We start from the raw sequence: 24,472 nt of genomic DNA on the forward strand, positions 1-24,472 counted from the left end.
GTAAATAAATAGGTAGATTAGCTCTACAATGTCTCACGCTTCTTGCTGTGCTATGCTAGAAGATTAGTGTGCATATATCATTTGATATACGTCGCTGAAGCGCACTGGAGAAGAAGGGAAGTGCCTTTTCCAGAACTGCGCATACCGGAGGACGCTTGGAGTTTGGGGGCTGCAGAAGGGGCACCCCAGGGCATTTTCCAACAGGGCCTGCCCATGCCAGAGAGGCCACTGAACGCGCCAATAGCTAGCACACATGAGAACATAAGAAGACCCTGCTGGATCCAACCAATGGCCCGTCTAGTCCAGCATCCTGTTCTCACAATGGCCAATCATAGAATTGTAGAGTTGGAATGGACCCTGGGGATCATTTACTCCAACCCGCTGCAATACAGGAATATACCTGTGGGAAGTGGGGAAGCAGGACCCGAACACAAGACCACTTTCCCCTCCTGTGCCTTCCAGCAGCTGGCACATAGAAGCATCACTTCCTCTGATTGTGACTGGTAGCCACTGATAACTTTATCCATCGTGATTTTGTCCAATCCTCTTTTAAAGGCTAAAGTCGGTGGCTATCACCTCCTCCTGTGGCAGTGAGTTCCATAGTTTAACTGTGCGTGAAGATCTTTTATTGGTCCTGAACCTTCCAATACACAAACTGTGAGCTTGCTGCCTTGCCCCTGTGCTCAGAAATCAGGTGCAACAGCACCGAGGGGAAAGGAATCCTTGCCAAATGCCCTGTTCTGCTTCACTGCCAGAGGAGAGAGAGAGAGCCACACGCACGTGCCTGCCAACCCAAACAAAGCGGGCAGGTCTAATTTTAGAGCTGCCAACCTTGACAGTGTTCCCGAACCATTGTGCTTGGATAAGGCAGTCGTTTTCTGTGCAATATTATGTGCCCTAGGACAAACTTGCACAAGAAAGCAAGGGGGGGGGGACCCAGAAAAAACTCACCCAGTGTATACAAGTTAAGGTCATCCGTTTTAACCTTTGCTCGAAAGGACATTGTCCTTGTCAGACCCTCCTTCTAAAAAAGAAAAATCAACATGGTTTGGTTCTCCCAGAATCTAGGCTGTTGAGCTTTTTTTTTAAAGGAAAACCCAAAGGTTTTGCCTAAGATCCAGGACAAAGGGCATGTGCATACTCATACATTTAAAGCACATGAGTCTCCCCAGAGAATCGTGGTTGCTCTACTTTACCTCTCACTGAGTTACAATTCCCAGCACTCTTGACAAACTATACTTCCCACGATTCTTTGGGGGGAAACGTATGTGTTTTATATTTGTTTTAAATGCATGTTGTGTACAGCCTAAGCATTGATCTGCAGATGCCAAGTCCAGAAGATATGGATGATGTCTGTCTGTATTGGGAAACTGCAAACATCACATTTCTGAAGCATCCACCCCCCCCCCTCAGTCCTAGCTCAGCTTTCCTGGTTCCATCTGTTGCTGAGTCTTCACCAGACATCTGACCACACTCTTTCAAGCCAATTTGTAAATGCTGAAATGAATTCACTGTGCACTTTCCTTCTAAGTACCCTCCTGGGCTCCCCGCTCTGTTGACCTGCGTCAAGAAACACCAGGATATATGCACCCACACAAACAATACCTTACATTACTCATACAAGTGTGGAACAAGAAAGCCATGGTGAAAGTGCAACAGACAACACGTGGTATCAGAATGGGGTGGCTTCTAAAGAGACCAGTGGGATAACTGTTCCTTCTAGGGATTTTGAAACTGGAAATAATTGCAGAGAACTAGGACTAGACAGAAGGGCCTGTTGTTGTTTCTAAAGGATCATCTGAACCAGATGCACCCAGCCAATGCAAAATGCTGCAGCTGGTCTGTTGATGGCGGGAAGGCTATTCACCACACATTAACTCAGGTGCTTAAAACCAGGTCAGGTTCTGCGTTCTTGCATTAATTTTCAAGGCCCTTAGTAATTGGTGTCTGGGATACCTTCAACACAAGGATTTCCGGGTCTCTGTTTATGGCCCCAGTCTGGATGTATGGATGCTGGTTGGCTGTGACGGTGAGGAATGTAGTGTGGGTGAGAGCTCATGATGGGTGCAATCTCTTTTGGGGTAGAGCCAGGGTGGGAGGAGAACTATGGTGGACCCCCTGAATGTTGGCGGATGGAGGCTCTGATCCAAATTAATATATACAGGTGCATCATCTGGAACATGGTGGTGTGGACATCCTCAATCATGATGACATGTTTGGTGGTGGTGGTGCTGCTGTTGCTGCTAATACATGGATTTCATGGTGGCATGGATCTGGTAGGAAGTACATAGGAAGTAACATAGGAAGCAGCTTTACCAGAGTGAGGCCACTGTCCCATCTAGCTTTCAGGGAGGGGTTTCGGACGGAGAGCTTACTTAGCGAGTGGGCAGTACTCTAGGGCTGCATACAAACCAGGCAATTAAAGCAACCCCCCCCCCAAAAGCAGGGGATCTTTAGTAAGTTGAGGGTGCTGGAAACTGTAGCTCTGTGAGCAATAAACCTACAGTTCCCAGGATTCTTGGGAGAGGTGTGCTTTAAAGGTGGGGTGGGTGCACAGCCCTAGGGTACTGCTGGCTAGCTGGCTAAGGAAGCCTTACGCATTATTCTCTCTCCTGTTTAGTTTTCAACTGTTAGATTAGTTAGGTTAGTTCATTTCATAGAATCATAGAATTATTGTACAGTTGGAATGGACCCTGAGGATCATTTACATGATCGAACCTGCAACCTTGGCATTATCAGCACCATGCTCTAACCAACTGAGCTATCTCGTTCTATATCATGTTGCACAAATTGATTTTCCTTTTTTGTATTTCCTTACTTGCATTGTGCTAACTTCAGATTCTTTCGAATATGTGCTTTCCTGATTGTTCCTGTTGTTCATTTCAATTGCCGTGAGCTGCAGAAACTTGTGGGAAAGTGGCACACAAATAAACCAATGAATGATTCAATGGGACGTAAGATATTGACTCATGCAATAGAAAAGTGTCATCAGGGAGGATGCTGTTTGGCTCTGGCTCACTGGGACAGCTGTGAATTCAGATCCTGGTGAATTTCAAAAAGAAGCAAGCAAACCGCTCCCGCTTTATGGTTATTGCTGCTGCCTTCTGATGCTATATAGATGCCACTCACAAAAGGGTACATATAGTGTTAGCAATAAGATGAAGTAACAGTTTACTCACCCATGCGAAACATCACACGTCTCTCAGTTGTTAAATCACTGGCATCTCCTTTGCACCTCCCTGTTGCTCTCAGGTAGAACAGAAGGGAACGGCAATTTGCTAAGAGGAACGAACTCTCCCCTGTTGTAATTGGGTCCCTAGGGGCAGCCAAATTTCTTCCCAAATGTTTGATCTTAAGATGTAAAGAGAGGCTCTCAAACAGCCTCTTGCTCCCAGCAGAACTGGACCAACATCTGGAGGTCTCACTTTGCATTGGTAGGTGATGGTTGTTTGCCCCTGAAAATGAGAAAAAATGTTAGGCTCTTTTATCAACCTGCATGAAAGGCCTGATGGCCTCCCTTTCCATACACACAAAAAAACCTTCTTCTTTTTGATGACAATGCTTTTCAAAAAAAGCTGGGATGGAGTGCAAGTGTTTAGATACTTTGGTTCTGTGTGCCAGTTTTATTGCAGTGTTTTAAGTAATGGAAACAGAAGCGTTGCATGGAAGTTAGAAAAATGCTTATATTAAAGGGAAGTGTGTGTGAAATCACATACCCTAGGGAAAACAACATGTAAAAATGCACTGTAATATATGAAAGATCATATATTACAGTGCATTGAAGATCTTCCTGGGGGTTAAGATCAGCAAAGGTACCTAATCTTGGTAGTTCCATCTCTGTCAGAAGTTGGGTGGCGGCCCAGCAGAGGGCATTCTCTGTGACAGCCCCTAAGTTGTGGAATTCCCTCTTAGCATAAATGTACAGGTTGGACAAAATGACCCTCAAGGTCCATTCCAACTCTACAGTTTGATGATTCTATGACACAGCTCTTTACCCTGGTCTTTTGACACCTGAGATGTGTGTTTTCAGGATCCACCCTATTCCTGTGACTGTACTGTGTTTTTTGGGAGGTAGTTTGTCCACCTTTGGTCCCCACCCTGCACTCAACTCTCACCTGTGACTCAAAGGAGCTGTCAGCATGCAACAGCAGCCACACACCAGGAAACGGCTTTGACTGGCCAGCTAAACCAGGTGAGGGTAGCTGATGGGTCTCAAACCTTTGGTGAGTTAGGGACACACACACACACACTGGATGCAGAGAAAGGCTCCAGCAGACTGAGTGGAAGAGACCTATAGTGGCTCCAATGGTCAAGAAGATGACTTCTGCACATGCTGTAGAGGGAATTGAGAGGCAGATGGGGCTTGTCCACCTGGGAAGGTGACCCATCTAGGAGAAGGCAAACTCTGATCCTAAATCTCCACTGCCTTGCAAGATATCTTCAGGGGAAGAAAAGGCTAAGGAGTGAACCCTACACAAATCCAGAGTGGAGTCCCTAAGATGGTTGGATAGCATCTTGTACGCCTCCTTCTGCCGCTAATGCAATGGAGGTGCACTCCATGGTCTCTCGAGATGGCCGGATGCCAACAAGAATTCTGCTTTTAACTGTTTTTTAATTTTTAGTTTCCTGTATCCTGCTCTGGGACCTGCTACTGAAGGGGATATAATTAATTTAATAGTAATATTTTATGAAATAAATAAATGTATCCAAGGAGATGCCTTTCAAAAATATGTATAGGGGGAGAAGTGCTGGTGAATTTTTGTGAGGCCTGAAAAAAATTGCAAAGAGATACTGAATATGGCAACTTTTTCTTAAGAATGGGAAAATTGGAAACAGGGAGAATGTGAAATTGGCAGATTTGTCCATCTCTAGGTCTTATTCATGCCATTTTTTCTGCTGTCTTTTTAGCACGGAGATAATCTCTGTTAGCACAAGAATTAGCTGGGGCAGCACAGCCTGGCACACACTCTCTCTCTCTCTCTCTCTCTCTCTCTCTCTCTCTCTCTCTCTCTCTCTCTCTCTCTCTGTGTGTGTGTGTGTATTTGTGCACAACTACAGGCTTTTATCATATTACAGTTTCCCTCCAGATCGTTTGGCCCCTCCAGTGGGTGTGGGTTGATTAAATTAATTGGAGTGTGTGCGAATATCCTCTGCAGTTTTATTTCCTGAGGCAGAAAAGAGCTTATCTTTAGTCTTCCATGAAACCAAAGAGGAAAGGGGAGGTAGCCAATGGAGGAGCTTGTTCACACTAATGCACCAAAAGACGTTGGCATTTGTTTTTCTCAATTAGAGGTGACTTGAAAGGGGAAATGGGGGGGGGGGTTCGGCAGAGAAGGAAGGAAAAAGAAAGACGGTTGCTTATGAAAAGGGAATAAAGCACACCCAAAATGCAGTTGGAGCAACAGGCTCTCTCTTCTTGCTTCCCTGGTTCCGCTATATTATCGTTCTCATCTCATCAGTATCGGGTCTGCTGCCTGTTATTCATACAAATAAGGAAGGCAGCGTTCGGTGCTAAAGGCAAGGTTGAAAGGAGCAAGGCACTAAAGGATGAAGTAATTCAGCAATGAGGCCAGAGAAATCCCAGTACAAAGTCGATGTAACAGCAAAATCAGACAAGGTTAATTGGAGTCTAAGCCCAATCAGCAAAATGAAGCTTTTCCAAGTTTTGCTCACAATGAGGTAATGAGTCTGCCTTATAACCTGAGATCACAGAGAACGTGTTCATCACTCCCTGCACCATAGTCCCATAAACATTTGCTTTAAAGTGGAAATAAATTTTCTGAAATACTCTCCATAGATTTTGATGGATACAATTCAAATATTTCTTGAACATTCGTTACACAGTTGATATTTCTATTTGATAGTCGATAGTTGATATGTGGCAGGGTTCTGGAAGATGCCACACAACATTCTTTTAAGTGTTTACTTATATTTGAGCTTGCATTCAGTGGTATTTAATACCGGACATGAAACGATGAGTAGTATTTTCCTTTATTTCTCAGATAACCTGCAGTGTCATTCAGTAGTTGACTATACTTAATAGCTGACATGCAATGGCATTTAACATTTACCTGTTACCGAATGAACTGATAGATGGCTTCAGTTCTGTTTGGATTTATGAAAAGCAAAGCCTTCTTCCAGCATAAGATACCAAGGTCCCATCTTCACTATACTTTCAAAGCAGTATCAAACCAACATTCAAGGCTTCCCTCAAAGAATCCTGGGAATTGTAGTTTGTTTTTGTTTTTTAAATACATTTTAATTAATTTTAACATACAAATTATAAAACGTACCACACAAATTATTACAAATACATTTTTTTTTTACTTCTATCAGCACCTCCGATGATCTTCCGTCTTAACCTCTTTTTATGCATTACTTAATTTTATATTGTCTTTACCTCTCTTAACTTATCATCTCCCCTTTTCCATTTTTACAATATTTCCAACAATGCTCCTCACAGAACTTCTTGCAAACCTACAAACGTCGTCTGATCATCACAAATACTTTTCTTATAGTTCCTAAATTTACTCCAGTCTTCGGTGAATTTCTGGTCCTGACGGTTTCGGACGGTTCCTGTTAATTTGTCTAATTCTGCATAGTCCATCAACTTCATCCTCCATTCTTTGATCGTTGGCAATTCTTCTTGCTTCCATTTCTGGGCTAATAGTATTCTAGCTGCTGTTACTGCATATAAGAAAAGCTTACATTCTTTTCTATTTATATCACTTCCCACCATTCCCAATAGAAATGCTTCTGGTTTCTTTGTAAATGTATATTTCAACATTTTTTTTCAACTCATTATATATCATCTCCCAAAAACATTTCACCTTTTTACATTCCCACCACATATGATAGAATGTTCCCTCTTTTTCTTTACATTTCCAATATTTATTACTAGTTTTATACATTTTCACTAGCTTAACAGGAGTGATATACCATCTATACATCATTTTCATCACATTTTCTTTTAATGCATTACATGCAGTAAGCTTTAAACCTTCTTTCTATAATTTCACCCAGTCACTCAGTTGTATATTATATCCAAAACCTTTAGCCCAGTGAATCATAACCGGGAATTGTAGTTTGTTAAGGGTGTTGACAGTAGTTAGGAGACCCCATATTCTCCTAACAGAGCTACAATTTCCCATCTGACTTACAGCAATTCCCCATAAAGAGGGATTGATTGCTAGACCATTCACAAGTTGATGTTCATGGATCAGAAGCATGTCCCGTCCCCCAGCGTCTGGAACCCATTTGACCAAATTCCACTGCACATTGAGGGAAATTCAGATGGCCGATGTGTATTTCTCTCCACTTTATCTGGGCATTGGAATAAATAGCTGAAACAAATCCAAACTGACACATCTCTGGGAAATCTATGATTGAGAGTGAAGCATACCATTTTGGGAGGGGGGCTTGACATACAAAGGTGCTAAAGAAAGCTATGGCTTGCTACTGAGGTCCTATTCAGTCCTGAAATCATTGGCCCGTCTAATATATTTAAAGCTTCCGGTTTGCAGTATAAGCCAATATTTATATATAAAACTAAAATATCCCTCCCTGCAAATATTAATCCATAAAATTTGCTCACTTTCCAAGTATCCAGGCAGCTGTTCCAACCAATGCATTGACAAAGACAGGGGAACGGAGCATTTAAAAACCTGGGGCTCAAACAGAAACACTGTCTAAAATGGGTATTTGACAGAGAGTCTGATGGTTTTTTCTTTAAGGTAAAGGTAAAGGGACCCCTGACCATTAGGTCCAGTTGTGACCGACTCTGGGGTTGCGGCGCTCATCTCGCTTTATTGGCTGAGGGAGCCGGCGTACAGCTTCCGGGTCATGTGGCCAGCATGACTAAGCCGCTTCTGGCGAACCAGAGCAGCGCACGGAAACACAGTTTACCTATTTATCTACTTGCACTTTGACATGCTTTCGAACTGCTAGCTTGGCAGGAGCTGGGACCGAGCAACGGGAACTCACCCTGTTGTGGGGATTCGAACCGCCGACCTTCTGATTGGCAAGTCCTAGGCTCTGTAGTTTAACCCACAGCACCACCCGCTTCCCCGTTTTTTTCTTTAGAGACCTTTTAATAAATGTTTTACAGCAGAACTCCCATGCATGCGAGGAGAACTTGCATAGAAAGCCATAGCTGCTTGCATTTCCATTTCAGCATCGTGGCTAGAACTTGCGTGCAAATGAATGCTAAGGTTGCCACATTTCAAACAGTGAAGATCCGGAGAAAAAGGATGTTGAGCTTTTTTTGGGCAAAGTTGTTGAGCTTCTTCCCTGGACATTTGGCTGATTTCCGCCTGGATACTGCTGACAAATGCGGTATCCTGGGTGCATCAGAAAGAATTGAGAATATAGGAAGCTGCCATATACTGAATCAGAACATTGGTCTATCTTGCTCAGTATTGTCTACACTGACTCGCAGCAGCAGCCCAGGCTTTCAGGCAGGAGCTTCTCCCAGCCCTCCTAGGAGATACCAGGGATTGAACCTAGGACAGGCACCCCCAAACTTGGCCCTCCGGATGTTTTTTGGGACTACAACTCCCATCATCCCTAGCTAACAGGACCAGTGGTCACGGATGATGGGAATTGTAGTCTCAAAACATCTGGAGGGCTGAGTTTGGGGATGCCTGACCTGGGACCTAGATGCTCTACCACTGAACTACAGCCCTACTTCTGCATCTTACGGCTCCCCTGAGCCTGCTGATATTTCCCTGGTGGGTTTGCATGGTGTGCTTTTGGCTATGTAAGCAACAGCATGTCTAAGCATCAGAAATAGAGGGAATGATGATGCCAGAGACCAACACTAAATGAGGGTTGCCATATTTCAAGAAGTAAAAACCAGGACATGCCGAAAATTGTTGAGCTGCTTTTTTTTTTTTACACAAATATGCCCCAAAAAATGTGATTTTCCAATTGACTTGCCTAAGATCCAGGACAAAGTGCCGCCTTTTGGAAATTCAATTCCGCCTTTGAAATCCCAGGGATGTCCAGGAAAATCCAGATGTATGGCAGCCCTACTCTATTATATGGTATTTGTTTGCAGTTTAGATAGAATTGTGGAATTGTAGCGTTAGAAGGGATCCCTAGGGTCATCTAGTCCAACCCCCTGCAATGCAGGAATTGCAACAAGGCAGGAGTCCAAAGGGTCCGGTGCTGATTCCCTACACTGCCACCTGCTGGTGGAAGGATGAGCAGGCAGAAGCATCAAGAGGAAGCAGCGAGTTCCCTATGAAGGTTTCTTCTACATTGGGGGCTTTTCCGCTGAGAGAAAAGGCTAATCAGAGGAGTCATGATGGAATTGTGCACTGTGTAGAGAATGTGGATACAGAAGTTCTTTCCCTCTCTCATAAGTTCTCTGGGTGGTTTACGGAGACATGAAAATATACAAAAACACATTCCAAACCGAAAACAGTAAAGCACTAAACTAATTTTTACACAACAGCAAACAGGAAAACCCCCAACAACAACCCAAAACCAGCATGCTATGAGCACAACAGCAAAAATAATTTAAAACCAGGACAGGAGGAAACGTTGTGAAAAGAGAGATATGTACTGTATTTCTTACTTACGATACCGACAGCATTTGTAACTGACTCACCAGCCCCTAATGCGGTCCCCCACATCCAATTAAACCAAGACAGTCCTTGCCTGCAGACTTGTCTGAATGTCTGAACCAAACCCCTGTAGAGAAACACCTGGAAAGCCTAGTAAAAAAAACACCCAAAAAGGCATGGATGTGTGCGAATGATGTCACTGAATACCACAGTGGGAGCTTTGTGGTGTTCTCAAAGAGACGATTTGAAACCCCAAAGCATTCTGTGGAAGAACAATTCTTTCAGCCCGAGGAGGCAGCATGGAACGGAGAAAAGAGGAATCGAGGGCAGATTTAAAGCTCCATTTAGTGTCGGTCATGCCAGAATCATGTTTCACAAGCACATCTTAATGACTAGACACATGGGCCTGTTTGTTTAACTGCCCTGGGCTTTCGAGGCTTCCCACGTGAATCATCTGTCCACGGGCAGCCACGTGACCTGCCAGGGACCGACAGCTTAGTGCATATAGGAATCCTTGGCCGAGTGTCAGGCATGCGTAAATGAGAGGCATTAAACACACCCAGCTGCAAAGCCATCCTTCGCCCAACACAGTGCAGTCATTTGTAATCGTCTCTGTGTGTACAGAACACTTTGTGCGGTTTAGTCAACTCCAGCTTCTTCACGATGCAGGTTTGGACGCCATATGCTTTGATTTGGAAGCCTGAGCCTCCCTCCTGGCCTGGCCTCGGACAGGCGTTACTCCTCATATTTGTCTAATTTGGACCATTTATTTTTTCCTGCTTTATGTAAACATCTTCTGCAACGGGTTAAAGCCAAACAGAGCAAGGACATCAGAGGAAAAATAACAGGAGGAGGAAGAAATAATATAATTTACTATCAACTGGGCTGATTCCCTTCATACTTAAGAGTCGGCAGTAAACAGCTTTTGACAGGCGGGGGAGTTTTTTTTTAGCAATATTCCCCTTCAAAAGTAAGCACTTTTCTGAGGTGGATGTACGTGAATATCAACATTTATGTGGCAGTCTGTTGCCTGGCTAAATATTTAAATACATATTGGGCAGGCTGGACATCAAAGCGAAAGTTTGCTGCTGCATCCCGCCTGGGTGTACAAACTTGCACATGAAGGCGAAAAGGCGCTGGCAGTGCGACACTGGAATTAGTGTGAGCAAATGGCTCTGTGGAAATCAGCCACATTTGCAAAGTTAGGCAAGGTCAAGAGATCCCTTGTCACCACCTAGATCCTACACCCGGTCCTTCCAGCCCACCTTACGCATCTGACCATTGTTGCAGGCTTGTCTTTAATAGAAGGGTGAGGAACCTTAGGCCTAAGATCTGAATGTGGCCCTCTAGACCTCTCTTATCTGGCCCCCAGGGATCTCTGCAGGCCACTCCACCCCCCTCCCCAGCCAACCCTTCTACTGGCCTGGTTTGCAGCCTCCTTGGATGTTTTTGCCTGGCTGGAATGGGTCCTTAAACTCTGATGGAGGACAGAGAGGAGTGCTTAAGTATGAAGAAACTAGCCTGAAATATACTTGGAGTCGAGAGTGGATTTCATGCTCTTTCTTCAGCTCATAGTGGTGAGGAGGAATAGAAGTTCCCCCAGAATGTCTGCTTTATATACATTATTTACACAATGGGCCCCACGTGATTGGCTAATTCCGGGATTCACCTGTAGGCCAATCAGCTTGCGGATTCACTTCCACCTGGAACTGGATTGGCTCCAACTAGGTGGCTCCTGTGGACCTATAAAACTGCTGCATTATGGACCCTATTGTTCTAGGACCAATCAGACTGCTGCATTCTGAATCCTATTGTACTAGGACCAATCAGATTGCTGCTTTCTGAATACTATTATTCTAGGACCAATCAGACTGCTGCCTTTTGGATCCTATTCAACTCAGTACATAACATAGCCTTTTTGTAGAAAGGTTAAAATCTGCATTGACTGCTCTGCCCACTTATTTATTTATTATTATTTTCTTAAGATTTATATACCTACCTTCATTATAAGATCTCAGGGCAGCTCACAGAATAAAATACAGGATAAAAACAAGTAAATCATTAAAATCAAACGGCAAAACAATAACACCCCTCCCCTTTCCGCAGAGACATTCAAAATGCTGTAGAATATTAATCAGCCAAAGGCCTAGTAAAAGAGGAACACTTTCACCTGGCGCCTAAACATATATAATGAAGGTGCCAGGCGAACCTCCCTGGGGAGAGCATTCTGTAAATGGGGAGCCACTGCAGAGAAGTCCTGTTCTCCTGACCTCATGTAGAGGGGGCACATAAAGACAGATGAAGAACACAGAGTCCGGGACGGTTTATGTGAGGAGAGGCAGTCTATGGCTAGCTTGTGACCCCTGGAAGGTTGTGCAGAAGAGAATGTGTCCCTTGGCCTGGAAAATGGTTCCATACCCCTGAATTAACAACTTGCTGGATAGCAGTGAGTGGCCAGGAGTCTCATGCAGGCGAGTCCATAGAATAAATCTGTGCAAGCTACTATGCAGGCTGGTGGAGGGGCAGCAGCAGATTATTCCATCCCTCCTCCATCAGCCCTCTTCATTTCCATGCTTGCCGCAGAGGAATAATGATAATGATAATTATTTTTTATTTACAGTGGTACCTTGGGTTACATACACTTCAGGATACATACACTTCAGGTTACAGACTCCGCTAACCCAGAAATAGTACCTCGGGTTAAGAACTTTGCTTCAGGATGAGAACAGATATTGTGCTTTGGTGGCACGGCGGCAGCGGGAGACCCCATTAGCTAAAGTGGTACCTCAGGTTAAGAACAGTTTCAGGTTAAGAACAAACCTCCGGAACGAATTAAGTACGTAACCAGAGGTACCACTCTATATGTTGCCCATCTGACTGGGTTGACCCAGCCACTCTGGGCGGCTTCCAGCAAATTAAAACATCAAACACAGCAAAGTATCAAACATTAAAAACTTCCTTCAGATGTCTTCTAAAAGTCAGATAGTGTTTATTTCCTTGACATCTGAGAGGAGGGTGTTCCACAGGGTGGGAGCCACTACTGAGAAGGCCCTTTGCTCTCCACCAGAAGGCCCTTGGAGCTGGGCCTCAGTGTCTGGGCAGAACAATGGGAGTGGAGACACTCCTTCAAGGAAGGAAAGTCCTTTCCTCCACAACCAGCATGGCAGGTTGGGGGACCTTTGGGCCTCTGGATGTTGAACTACAACTCCAATCACCCTTGGCCATTGGCATGGGGGGAAGTCCCTCTTCCAGGATTTGGCTGCCTAGGCTGGGAAAACTGTACTCCCATTTCTCCTCTTCTTCCTAGGGGAAAGGAGTGCCGCAACAGGATCCAAAGGGATCATAAGCCAACGGCTAAGGGTGGAGGGACAGGAGCCTGGAGGGTACCATGGTCACCCAGTAACAGACACGTTGTCCCAATTGTAGCGCGTATCTGCATGTGTGACAGGCTTGCAAGGCATGAGAGCCTCATGAATGAGCTTTAAAAGCTTGGTGGGTGGACATGACCACTCATTGGGACAACTCCATTGCTTCCATAGAGTCATAGAAATGTAGAGTTGGAAGGGACCCTGAGGAGCATCCAGTCCAACTCCTGCAATAATATGCAGTTGATCAAACTTGCAACCTTGGCGTTATCAGCACCACGCTCTAACCAATTGAACTATCCATGCAGTTCTGAACTCCATGCCCTGATCAGGGACTCCTTAAACTTGGACTGCTGCTCCCAATCCAGTTAGACTCACATTTCCTGTCATTTAGCCTGACTGTAGCAGCTGTTGCACTACATTACCTGCAGTTGAGCCTATAGCTCTTCTCTGCCTCAATAAAAATCCCTTCCTTACTCTCAAGGAAGAGCCTCGGTCATCGTGGTCTGGGTGGGAGCCAGGACAATATTGGAGAGTTTGGTGCGGCTTGGAAGCTTTGAAGAGTAGTTTAACAGCACATTAGGTGACAAAAAGCTGCGTCATCTGGTTATAGCTTTGTAGCAGCAATAAAAAGGGTGTGTGTGTGTGTTGGAAACCTCATAAAGGTATTATGTGTGATGCAGCCGGCTTGCAATAATGAGGCCATACTAAAACCTCCCCTCAGACAGCTGCGAGTGTTTGCACGTGGGAGACTTGGAAGTGGAAGAACAAAAAGGGGAAAGATCAGTGATAAACCCATTGCCACAAAAACGCTTTTGTTTTTTTTCTTCCAGGCAAGCTGGGGTGGGTGGGTTAGATTTTGCCTGCGGTGGAATTTAGTCAACTTCCAGCACTACCTTACCTGTTCATCTGAGTCTGGGGATACTTTCAGAATGTCACTGTTTTGTGGCATGGGATTCAATCTCATATCAGCAATTTCAGGCGATGCTAATATAATTGACTGGGAAGTTTAGCACTAGCCCAGAAGACGGGACCTTTTGCAATAAGGAAAGTGATGAGAAAATAGACTGGAAAATGTGGGATAACACCTGGCTTGATGCAGCATCATCTAACTGCCCCACAGACAAATCAGAATACAGTGGTACCTCGGGTTACATTCACTTCAGGTTACATACGCTTTAGGTTACAGACTCCGCTAACCCAGAAATAGTACCTCGGGTTAAGAACTTTGCTTCAGGATGAGAACAGAAATTGTGCTCTGGCAGTGCTCTGGCAGTGGGAGGCCCCATTAGCTAAAGTGGTGCTTCAGGTTAAGAACAGTACTTAACCCGAGGTACCACTGTAAATAGCAATGTCATATAATCTCCCTGCAAACAAATCAGCATGAAAGCTCAACAAACTGGTCCGGACGTCCTCTTGATTTAGCATTCTGGGGTGCAATCCTATACATGGATGATGGTCTGCATTCAGTTTGGCAGGTAAAATATTGTGCAGACCTGCATAAAGATGAGTTCCATTGAACAAGTACTGAATGCATCTCCTTTTCCACGTAGCAACCATGACCGCAAAGATGATGTAGTCTTCTAAGACAAAGGGTTTCCAGATGAAAGGGCATGGACTTCCAAGTAGTTCTCATTTTATATTATTAACTGAAATTATTTTGCACCTTGTTTGAAGGGTCCCAAGGTGAGTAACCATAGAAATTCAAATACTGTTTAGACCCCTTCGCTCATCATGACGTTGTTTGCATCTTAGCCTTGTTGGGAAGGTATGAGTAAACAGGGCAGTTTTCACTACACATTGGCATTTTTCATTCCCATATGTACACATAAATTCTAAAGTCAAGTCAAATCTAAACCCACATAAGCTTAACCGCAAGACAATAATAACTAACCCGCCCCCTACAAACATAAAGTGAGATCCTGAATGGCTGCTATAAAACAATGCTTTGATATGTACCAACGTCTGTGCAACTCTTTTGCAACCACAAACGTCATAAAAGGAATCTCATGTATATTTTTCCAGCCAGCACTCAAGCTAACTAAACAGCCAGAATGCCCAAGGAAGCTCACAGAGTGAAAGATCAGTTTCCTGAATTGTTGAAGCTCTTTCATGGGCTGACCTCCCAGAGAAACAGATTTTTGTCAAATAGCATCCCCTCCTTGAGAGGCAGAGCTAAATCACATGTCCACTTTTGCAAGATGAGGAAAGGTGCTGCTTTCATATCTGTGCAGACCTTTCGGTAATTGCTCTCTTAGACTTCAGAACTTCCTCCCTGGAAAAACTAGACTGGCTCCCTGTTTGCTGCCCTTCCACTGGCAGGCGAAGACTTTCGTGTTCCGAAAGGCTTTGGGGAACTGACTGCTTTCAATCGAAAGGGCTGGTGTTGTGCTGTTTCTATTGGAATTACTGGTGTGGTTTTAATAGATTTTATAGATGCTTATAGTTTTAATTCTATCAACGTTTAATTGCTTTTTAATGATTGTTTTCGGCAGTTCTTATTTTTATCTGTAAGCTGCATTGAGTCCCATCTGGGGGGAAAAGGGGAAGAATAATAATAATAATAATAATAATAATAATAATAATAATAATAATACAGATTTGCTTCTGGAGTGAATGTCTCCATCAACAGTTGGCATCCTCCATCTTGTGGACCCAGTGCTTGGAAAGTTCATTGTAAAAAGGAATTCATTCCAGTTCCATTTCACCCCTTCCGAAACAGAAACTGATTCTATTTCAGGGTTGGACTAGATGGCCATTGGTTGGGGTACCTTCCAAAACTACAATTCCTTGAATTCACATGGCCCTTGGTGTTTTTCCCGCAAATTTTCCAAGCTGCTCTGCTAAAGTATAAAATATTATTTAAAAGACTAGAAAAACATCAAAACACATGCATAGTGTAATGTGAACATTTCTTTTGTTTATTTCCCCCAACAATTATGATATTGTAGCTTAAAGAGAAGTGTTACTTTTCAGATAGGTAATAATGGTAAATGTAATGGCCACAATCAAACAGAGTGAAGTGCAATGAAACCCCTATGTATAAAACTTATTGAATTAAGATTAAAATTGCATTTATTTTATTTACATGTTCACAAGTAAAGAGAGCACTGAACTACATGCACAGTATCACAGAACATGCATAATTCTAGTCCGGACTGTGTTTCATGCAGCTATTTCACAAGGCATAGGTATTCCTCAATCTATCACCTAAAGCTCGTGGCAACAGGGATTATCTTCACAACAATCTGGTGAGGCAGGCTAGGAGTAGCCCAAGGACGTCACCCAATGAGCTCCAGGACTGAACAGGAATTTGAACCCAGGTCCAACCAGTATGCACTACATCAGTCTGGCTCTTGGACTTATTTTGCATGGGGATCCCAGTCAATCTCGCCCTCCACCCCATAGCCATTCTTTGCATACACTTGGTCACATTGTTATACGGGCATTAAACTAATGGGATCAATGGTAGAGAATGGTAAGCTTCATGTGCTGTCCACTCCAAATAGGCAATGCTTCAAGGATATCTCCGTGACATGGGTCTGCGTTACAGATTGCTTTTTGTTTAGTCTCGGCACTGTGGTTTAATCAAATCTGACGAAGTGTTTGTAAACACATTTTTTAAAAAAACCTTTCATCTGTTAGCTTCGCATCTGATGAGAAACAGAATTAACAAGAATTTGCAGGACTTGCATGTGCCCCTGATCTTTGGTTCCTACATATTAACCCTATTTTATGAAATTAGAAACATCCCCAAGGGTTGTATTTACAGTGTTTGGGTAGTCATCCTGCATGCTTAACTCAGAGTAGGCCCCACTGAACTGGATGAAGTTTACTGCTGAGGGACGCGGGTGGCGCTGTGGGTTAAACCACAGAGCCTAGGACTTGTTGATCAGAAGGTCGGCGGTTCAAATCCCCACGACGGGGTGAGCTCCCATTGCTCAGTTCCTGCTCCTGCCAACCTAGCAGTTCGAAAGCACGTCAAAGTGCAAGTAGATAAATAGGTACCACTCTGGCGGGAAGGTAAATGGCGTTTCCGTGCGCTGCTCTGGTTCGCCAGAAGCGGCTTAGTCATGCTGCCCACATGACCCGGAAGCTCTACGCCGACTCCCTCGGCCTATAAAGCGAGATGAGCGCCGCAACCCCAGAGTCGGCCACGACTGGACCTAATGGTCAGGGGTCTATCCCACCCACAGGGCTCAGAGCAAGATTGCAGTACCAAGTACACAAACAGGATGCCAGACTGGAAACAGACTAGGATATGATGAAGCAGAAACATTCACTCCAACTATGGTTCTTCCATTGACTGATCTACAGAGGTTTTCGGCAGTGAAACAACAGAGAGTGGCAATAGTCTCAAGCAACCAAAGTCTGTAGCGTTTTGCTCTCAGAAGGGGAAATCTCTTTCTAAGTAATTCTGCCCCCCCCCCCCGTTCCCTAAAACCCTCTATTAATTCCAAGGAGATGATGATGATGCCATTGATTAATTTGAACATTGTGGCTCCAGTTCCAGCTCTCTGATAATGGGATTGTGAAGCAGCCAGTTGCTTGTTACCAGAATTGTTATTATGGCTTGAGAACAACCATACAGGGACTTTGACATTATATCTGGTTGCAAAATCAATGTCGTATAAAGTTTCAGCAAGCTTCCAGTTTACGCAGAGATATATATTCCCCCCCCCCCACCTTACCTTTAAGGATGTTGCAACCTGCCAAACCACCTGCGAATTGATTCCCTGGGAGGCAAAGATGGAGATAGGGCCATTTGTTTACAGGAGGAAACAGCCGTCCATCATTACCTTATAAACTGCTCCACTCACTATATGCCAATTGCTTTAGAAATACAGAGATTGGGAAGCGTAGGATATTGCACAGATTCTGGTGAAACATGGCCTTCATAGGCTTGCTTCTCGAGATAAACAGAGTGTTGCCTGTTTGTTTGTTTGTTTGTTTGTTTGTTTGTTTGTTTAAGGTCTCTATATCCTGCTTAATCATTTGCATTTCCAAGCAATGTGCATAAAAGCAATCCACAAGGCAATAAAACAATACAGTGGTACCTTGGTTTACGAACTTAATCCGTTCTGGAAGTCCATTCTTAAACTAAAACCGTTCTTAAACCGAGGCGCCCTTTCCCTAATGAGGCCTCCTGCCACTGGTGCCCTTTCACCATTCAGATTCCATTCTTAGACCGAGGTAAAGTTCTCAAACCAAGACACAATTTCTGGTTTTGCGGAGTTTGTAAACCAAATCGTTCTTAAACCAGACTGTTCTTAACCAATGGGACCCATGCTGAAGTGGGAAACCTCTCAGTCCTGTGTTTTCAAGGCATAAGACAAGCAAAGGCTGGGTGAGCCCTTAGTCATGTGCATAAAGTTCAGCAAAGAAGATACATGTCTAATATCAGCCTAATCTCCTCAGGAGGCTGTTCCACAAGCTTGGGCCAATCAGGGTTGGGTCCACATAACTGAATGCATGGAAACTGTGGTGATCGATCAACTTGATCTGTACTAGGGCGGGAGTCTGCAAGGTAGCTCCACATCGTGTGGACACTGCAAAACAACTTCTGGGCTGGAGCAGCACCAATTCCACAACAAAATGCCACCTGAGAAGACTCCTAGGAGAAGATTATTAGAAAAATAATTTTATAATAATATTAAATTTATTATTTATACCCTGCCCATCTGACTGGGTTTCCCTAGCTACTCTGGGTGGCTCCCAACAGAACATTAAAAACACGATAAAAGATAAAACATTAAAAACTTCCCTGAACAGGGCTGTTTTCAGATGTTTCTAAAAGTCAGATAGTTGTTTATTTTGTTGACATATGATGGAAGGGCGTTCCACAGGGCGGGCTCCACTACTGAGAAGGTCCTCTGCCTGGTTCCCTGTAGCTTCACTTCTCGCAGTGAGGGAACTGCCAGAAGGCCCTCGGAGCTGGACCTCAGTGTCCAGGCTGAACTATGGGGTTGGAAACGCTCCTTCAGGTGTACTGGCTGAGGCCATTTCGGGCTTTAAAGATCAGACCAACACTTTGAATTGTGCTCAGAAACGTACTCAGAGCCAATGTAGGTCTTTCAGGACCAGTGTTATGGCCACTCCCAGTCATCAGTCTAGCTAAGCACAAGGGCTTAGCTCCAAATTTTGATTAAATAAGAGGCTTCTGTCACCCTGTTGTACTGAGCCCCGTTAATAAACGTCAAAACCATAAGCCACAGCATAGCCGCTGTAGAATAAAATGAATGCCACAGTAGAATAGTGGCCATATGGACCACCCCAAGGAGGGAATTTCACAAGGACAGGGGCCACCGCTGAAGAGGCCCTTTCCCACATGCCCAGCCACCTAATACAGTAGATCTCAATGGCTGGCATTTTAAACTAAGCATTTTAAAACTACAAACTCAAGTTCGTTTTTGTAAATATGCTTTGTTGTACATTTCTTCTCATGCCACCATGTTTCCCCTCACCCAGCAGAGTCCTGGTCTCCCTTCTGTTCCTTCATGTCATGGAAAATAACAAGCCTGCCGCTTCACCTCTTTACTTCATGCCAGCCGACAGTACGGACAGGTCCTGTCAATGAGGGAAATATTATCCATGAGTTGGAAATAAGGACTTGTCTTTTCGTACCTCCGACCAGCACAAACTTGAGACATGAAGGCTGTGTACACACCAAAATCTAAAGCTCATCTCCCCTCCCCAAAGGATCCTGCGAACCGTAGTTTGTTAAGGGTGCTGGGAAATGCAGCTCTGTGGGGTGTGTGAACTATAGTTCCCAGGATTCTTTAAGGTGCCTGTATGCTTTAAATGTATGGTGTGTACACAGCCGTAGCAGATATCTTCCACTTAGTAGTTCCCAAATTTATCATTCCTTCGTTCCCAAGAAGCAAATGGCTGGCACCCAACGTTGTGTGTGCCTATCAGTTTTCAGCCCTAACTAGACACTAAACACTTTCTTGGTTACAGGCTATATGTGTCCTTTGGGAACTGTGTGCCAGAAGAATTAAGAGCAGCAACTGTGTCGGTGCGCAACACATGGCTCCCTTGACCGTTGTAAACTCCAGGCATCAAGTCTGGTATCAGCAGCTTGTGGTTAAGAGGTCTGGGTAGTGTTTTCTGCCTATCAATTTGGCCTACATGTTGGATTCCGCTTTTGTTGCCAGACTGTTTTAGGGTCTGCACTGATGGTAGGTTTGCTCTGGATGGGTTTTTTCTCACAGTGCTTTCTTTGTGAATTTGATTCTGTCAAATTGCAGCCTTTCTGAAGGCCAGAGCAGTTACCGATGAAGAAAAGTGAACAATGACATGGTATTCTGAAGGGGATGATAAGTATTATTAATAATACCATTTCATTGTAAGTAACTGAGAGTACAGTCGTATACTTTGGAAGTCAAAGAGAATCCGTTCCAGAAGTCTGCTTGACTTCCAAAATGTTCAGAAACCAATGTGTGGCTTCTGATTGGCTTCAGGGAGCTCCGGCAGCCAATCAGAAGCCACGGAAGCCCTGTTGGATGTTCAGCTTCCAAAAATAGTTCACAAACCGGAACACTCACTTCCGGGTTTGCGGCGTTCTGGAGCCAAAACGTTCAAGAACTAAGCTGTTTGAAAACCAAGGTACGACTGTAGAAACTTCAGGATGTGCTCTGCCAGGAAGCAAGAGTGCCTCACCTAGGCCAGATTCATGCCAGCGCTGGATTTAAGGTGGTGCAGGTACAGGACACTGAGCTGGGAGGGTGCAAAATCATCATCATCATCATCACCATCATCATCATCATGGAACCTACTGAGAAGATCCATTAAAAAACAACCAAAAGAAATGACTGGAAATAAGAAATATTGGGGAGGGGGCACCAAATTTTGTCCTCCCTCAGGGCACCATATTACCAAAGTCCCACTTCAGTTATCAAGTAATGATGATTTGATTCCTCCCTCCCTCCTTGTTCCCAATGTTGATCTTTATTCCCACCTTTTTCCTGATGTAGATCTTCACTCATTCCTTCTTCCCTGGTGGTGGTGGAATCCATTTTGTGGTTCACCTCAGGTGCCAAAATGTCTTGAGCCGACCCTGAGGAATGCTGTTGGTCAGGCTTGCAATCTATTGTGAAAGTGGTAATCTGTGAATTAAAAAAAAAAACAGTAGCTTGTGCATTAGGAGCATTTTTGCTGTTGCTAGTTTAAATCACTGAGGGCACAAGAAGAAGAGGACGAGATGGTTGGACAGTGTTCTAGAAGCTACTAACATGAGTTTGACCAAATTGCAGGAGGCAGTGGAAGACAGGAGTGCCTGGCGTGCTCTGAACCATGGGGTCATGAAGAGTCAGACACGGCTAAACAACAACAGCAACAATTTTAAGTCTGCCTTCTCCATCATGGGACTATGACGTCAGTCCAAAACAGCTGGAGGACACCAGTGTGGGGGTGGCTACTTTAAGCCCTTAAATGACCAAGCAGCACACTTCAATGACAATAACAAAAGAATAATATAAGATGCAAAGAAGAAGTTAATGGAAGGCGTGCAATGAGGATAAGAGGAATTAAATATGTAACTTGACTAATTACATTTCATACTGAGGTGCTTAGGGCTGTTCTTAAGGAATCGTTATCCTATGCGCTTTGATTATGTGTATATCTGCATGATATATGGATGTGTTTTGCGTCATGGATCATGATGACCACAAGCTCTGGGAAGATTCACCACCATTTCTTTCCAAAAATTGGCAGATGGGACCAAGGTGAATTCACTGCCATGAATAAAGAAGGCATTCAAAATATTTGTTTAGCTATTTTCAATATTTCTATACTATCCTTTTACTACTGTACTATGTTGACCAACTGCAATTTGCTCTATCCAACAATGCAAACTGATGGCTTCAACTTACAAAAAAGGAGATTCCAATAATAATAATAATAATAATAATAATAATAATAATAATAATAATAATTTATAGCCCGCCCATCTGGCTGGCTTTCCCCAGCCACTGTGGGCGGCTTCCAACAAAATATTAAAATACAGTAGTCCGTCAAACATTAAAAGCTTCCCTAAACAGGGCTGCCTTCAGATGTCTTCTAAAAGTCTGGTAGTTGTTGTTCTCTTTGACATCTGGTGTAACTTGGCTTCTCGCAGTGAGGGAACTGCCAGAAGGCCCTTGGCACTGGACCTCAGTGTCCCGGCAGAACTGAACACCAGGAAGAACTTTCTAACGGTAAGTGCTGTTTGACAGTGGGATGGTCTCCCGCGGGAGGTGGTGGGCTTCAGTGGAGGTTTTTAAGCAGAGGTTGGATGACTATCTGTCATTGATGGTTTAGCTGAGATTTCTACATTGCACGGGGTTGAACTAGATGACCCTCAGGGTCCCAACTCTACAATTCTATGACTTAGAAGCTAAGTTTATGCACACCCACTTTGGTCACCTGTGGTGAGTAAGAACTACTGTAGGCGACCAGGCAGGAATTTTTTTAAAAGGCTAAAAAATGCAAAATACAAATACAGTCATACCTCGGGTTGTGAACGTTGTGGGTTACACATTTTTGGGTTACGGACCGCACCAAACCCGGAATGGGTTACTTCCGGGTTTCGCCGCATGCACAGAAGCGCCAAATCGTGTCATGCGTGTGCACAGACATGGCGTTGTGGGTTGTGAACACTGCGGGTTGCGAACATGCCTCCCGCACGGATCACGTTTGCAACTCGAGGTATGACTGTACAAACATTGTTGAGGGTTAGCAACTTCTTTGGACTTATTTGCATAACTGATTAAAAACATGTTTATGCATGTTGCTTCTTCCTCAAGCTGCACTATATTTCCAACATATTCTTCTTCTCTCCTCCAACAAAGTTTATGTTCTTTAATCACGTTACACCACAGAAATAAAGGCAGCTAATAAAACTGAAACAAACAAGTCTTTGTTGACTTTAGCAAGGGCTTGATATAGGACTTCAGTAGAGCTGGAGGCTCAGCAGGATTTAGCAGGCCTTCATGGAGAATGTTAAAAGGGGATTCTATTCTTACCACTAAGCATTAGATCTATCTTCCTAGTTCTGTATGCACATTATGTTTTTTGCTTTAAATATAGGGCAGCTGCCATTTTTGTTGTTGTTGTTGTTGTTGTTATTATTATTATTATTATTATTTCAATCATGCAGTTCCTAAATTGAAGGGGAACAGCGATAGCTCAGTGGTTCAGCATCTGCTTTGCATGCAAAAGATCGCAGGATCAATCCCTGGTATCTCCAGGTACGGCTGCCAAGTACATATCCATGAGGCAACTAAACCTCTACAGCAGCGACTTCACCCCTGTTCGTATACAGGGGCGTCTTACCCATTGAGGCTAGTGGCATGGGGTGCAAGGGCACCAAGTTCTGGAGGGAGCCAGGGAAGAGGCGGAGGCTCCCAGCATCAGCTCGCCACCCTCGCCTGCCTCCGCCACGCCACGCCAAAGCAGTGCTGCATCTGGAGCCTCCGTCTGCCATGGCCACTGTGGCATGAAGCGGCCAGCTGAGCTGGGAGGCGCCGCGTCCAGCCTCTGCCCCTTCCCCGTCGAAGGAACCGCCCTCCAGCTGCTGCCCGCTTCCTCCAGCCCCGCTGGCAGTGCCATCCTTCCTAAAAAACTCTGGGAAACAGGGGTGGGGAGCGCCGGAGGGAGCTTTGCACCATGGCGCTGGATATGCTTAAGACGGCCCTGTTCCTACAGCTCACCTGGGTACAAATTACTCAAGAAGTAACCTTGAATCATGCAGAGATGGAAGAGTGCCATGAGGGTATTTATTTACTTTTTTTGTACAAAGTTGTGTGTTACCTTTCCACCAGATATGTCTGTGGTGTTCATGGCAGCTTAACTGGTGTTCATAAAAAACATCAAAGGTGTCAAGAACGAAATAAAGCAGCAAATACCTCGGGTTACAAATGCTTCGGGTTACAGATGCTTCAGGTTACAGACTCCGCTAACCCAGAAATAGTACTTTGGGTTAATAGTACTTTGCTTCAGGATGAGAACAGAAATCGTGTGGCGGCGGCACGGCAGCAGTGGGAGGCCCCATTAGCTAAAGTGGTACCTCAGGTTTCAGGTTAAGAACGGACCTCTGGAATGAATTAAGTTCTTAACCCAAGGTACCACTGTATGATAAAGAGCAGGGGTCCCTCAGACCTTGTGGGGGGCCAGACTATATTTTGAAAAAAATAATGAACGAATTCCTATGCCCCACAAATAAGCCGGAGATGCATTTTAAATAAAAGGACACATTCTACTCATCTAAAAACACGCTGATTCCCGGACCGTCCATGGGCCAGATTTAGAGGGCAATTGGGCCGGATCCGGCCCCCAGGCCTTAGTTTGCCTACCCATGATAAAGAGGCACACTGGCACAAAAGAAAACCCCTAAAGCAAATAAAAAGGCCGGAAAATATTTATGGCAGTCCAAAAGCCAAACTCAAAAAAGCCAATCTGAGTAAGTGGACGGGTGTAAACGAGATCACAACTGCAACCTGAGCCTTTGGTGGCTGGTTTGAACATGATTCTTTGCTGGGTGCCTTAAGAGGTGAGTAA

General features: G+C 44.3%; 1 long non-coding RNA gene across 1 annotated transcript; it reads right to left on the bottom strand.

Moving 5' to 3' along the window:
• Window positions 1–19,203: 19,203 nt before the first annotated feature.
• LOC309366087 lies at window positions 19,204–21,038 on the bottom strand. Its single transcript, XR_014166487.1, has 3 exons — window positions 20,895–21,038; window positions 20,597–20,711; window positions 19,204–19,501 (listed from the first exon to the last, which is right to left on the bottom strand). It is a non-coding gene; the product is annotated as an uncharacterized lncRNA (long non-coding RNA).
• Between the last annotated feature and the right edge of the window lie 3,434 nt (window positions 21,039–24,472).

Source organism: Podarcis melisellensis (genome assembly GCF_964234715.1).
Source record: "Podarcis melisellensis genome assembly, chromosome: 3".
NCBI lineage: Eukaryota > Metazoa > Chordata > Lepidosauria > Squamata > Lacertidae > Podarcis > Podarcis melisellensis.